The 2727-nt window shown below is 35.1% G+C and overlaps 1 long non-coding RNA gene across 1 annotated transcript; it reads right to left on the bottom strand.

Annotated features, from left to right (window-relative positions):
• Positions 1–1270: 1270 nt before the first annotated feature.
• LOC145120476 (uncharacterized) lies at positions 1271–2358 on the bottom strand. Its single transcript, XR_013714210.1, has 2 exons — positions 1878–2358; positions 1271–1793 (listed from the first exon to the last, which is right to left on the bottom strand). It is a non-coding gene; the product is annotated as an uncharacterized LOC145120476 (long non-coding RNA).
• Between the last annotated feature and the right edge of the window lie 369 nt (positions 2359–2727).

Genomic DNA, 2727 nt, shown 5'->3' on the forward strand with positions numbered 1-2727 from the left:
GACTTAAAATCTTGAATTTTTTGCTTTAGTTATACTCATGACGTGATACATAAGATCTCACGATGTGAGGATTGAATGACCCCGTTTTCTGTTAAGCTTCTTGGAGCTCACGACGTGAGAGAAGGCGACTCTCGTCGTGATGTCAACTATAGTGACTTTTCATGTCTGAGTTGGCTGAGTTGAGTCGATATGAGTTGGAATTGGACCGAGTGATGTGAAATCCCGAAATTTAGGTCAAAGACTTTGAACGGTCAAATTCATAGTAAATCTCTTTGTACTTTGATTCATTGAGTTTTAGTGCATCTTACGAGAAATAAATGAGTTCATTGCAACTATTATAAGATATCAGATGGTATCTTACATCCAAATGTGCAAACTGACAAACAAATCAAACAGCTCAAACTGCAAACATAGTTAATGCGTCTGAAAAACTAAAATTCCGTATTAAGCAGTTCTGAGGAAAACAAATATTCTAGTCTCGTAGTACATGTTTCCCTTTTTCTGAAAATATAAAGAATGCCCAAAATGGAGTTCGTATGCAAAAGATACGACCGTTTTAAAAATTCAAAACCAATATAATACTGATTTTCTTAAAACCGCTAAAACCGTTTATATCCGTTGAGGGACTTGCACACCTCAGATGAAAATTTCGAGAACGTTTTTGGATTCAGGTCATATTCTATTATTTAAATTCATAATTGAAATATTTTTAGTAAAAGTATTTATAAAAGTCAAAAAAAAAAAAATCAGACGTTTTGAATTAGTAAATCGTGAAACCTTAAACTATTGATTTCGATATGATTTCAATTATTGGCGGTATATTCTAGAAATAATATACTATTATCCAATCCAACAAATGTGAGTTTTAACAATAAAGATAACATTACATTTTTATTTTTATTTTCAAGTATAACCATTTATATTGATACATAACTAATAACTTGTGATCAACTATAAATAAGTTATTATAGATTTTATAAATCATACAATAATTTATGTATCAATAAACTTTAAATGATCACAATATGTATATATTATATAATAAAAAATCGTAACAACACTAAAAATATGCATATTTGTATGAATATGTCATGTATCATTTTCCAAATACTAATTACTAGCATATGACAATTTGGACACTTATTATATACAAATCTCAAATTCTTTATATATATTACAAACATACATGGAAAACTTTTAATACTAGAGTTTATAAATATTTTGTATGTATTTTAGCCTTAAAATGTCTCAAACAAATACACACACAATATTATCAAATCTAGAAGTGTATATAAAATCCATTAGAAATTTACATCAATACATATACAAAATGCATACTTATCGACCTATGCAATGGTTACAAAATTAAGCAACAATACACCTACATAACTTGCTATCTTGAACTCAAAGTACATGAAGTATGATGAGAAAATGTCCAAAATCTTTGATTGCTTGCACTCTTTCTTCACCCAATTTTACACACAAACTCCCTTTCCATTAACAGTCAAATACTGTACAATCAAAATCATGTCCTTCATATCTAAAAACTTGATATGCTCAGATTTTCTTTGATCTTCAATAACAAATAAAAGTACATTGAAATCTATCCAAAAAAAAAATGATATCTTATTTTTCCTTCCCGTTTATGGATCTTCAGCCAAAGAAGAAGGACAAGCGGCTGTACATCCCTCCTCATCCCCCTCATTCTTTTTCATGTCAAATGAAGCAACCACAAAAACCCACTGATTCCTTCTTCTTTACTTGTCAAACACCAAACGAAGAATCCTTTTACCCTGCATCGATTTCTATCAAAACAAGAACAAAGGAGAAAACTGGAAGCAACAAGGAGGCTGTCGGAGCAGCCCCCATCCACGCACCTGTCACCACCGATCGCAAATAGCCCCATCGCACCACCCTTCTTCGCTTGGACTGTCGTCGGATGCCTCACCGGAGACGCTATTCGTCGTTTTATTGCTCCATTGGAGCAGCTTGCCTCGCATCTCACTCCATCACTGCACCCACCGAGACCGACGAAACCCTCTTCTGGCCTCACCCCTCGCGCCTCCCCTTTTCCTCCCATCGACCAACGACCTCCGACGCCTCGCCTGCTCGGCCGTTGCTGTTTGCATCGCTTCTTCGGACCCATTTCCACTCCCTTCCTTCTCACCTCGCTGCTTCTCCCTTCCTCCCCTTCGGCCTCGTCGAACCCCGGAGATGATCTCTCCTCGCGGATCGAACGGCGAATCATCGTGGTCCCTCTTGCCGCCGTCGTTCATGTCTATGTCATTCCTTCGTGTTCGTCTTCCTTTCATTTGCCCTATCAACAAAAAGAAACGGGCATAAAAAGCCCTAATTTCATTAAGTTTGGACCATTAAACACAATCAGTCCCTCCATGAAATTTCTTTATATAAAAGCCCTAAATCATCTTGATTTTACAAAATAAACACATTAAACCCCTCTACTGAACCCTTTTATTCAAAACGAGTCCTTTCCCCAAAACTTTGGTGTATTTTAAACAAAACGGCCCCTCCCATGGAAATTTCTTAACAATATCAGTCCAAGACTCAAACATTAATTCAATTTAAACCATTCCTGTCCCTCCTTTTATTTATTTCAACCAAAGTGGGCCTATATACTTTGTATATACAAACAAATTATCCTTTTATGCGAAATTACAATAATTCTAATTTATAAAAATGATATTTAACAATGTAACATATCGTTAC

Source organism: Lactuca virosa, chromosome 6, assembly GCF_052849685.1.
Source record: "Lactuca virosa cultivar CGN04683 chromosome 6, Lactuca_virosa_CGN04683_v6, whole genome shotgun sequence".
In the NCBI taxonomy this organism is placed as follows: Eukaryota; Viridiplantae; Streptophyta; class Magnoliopsida; order Asterales; family Asteraceae; genus Lactuca; species Lactuca virosa.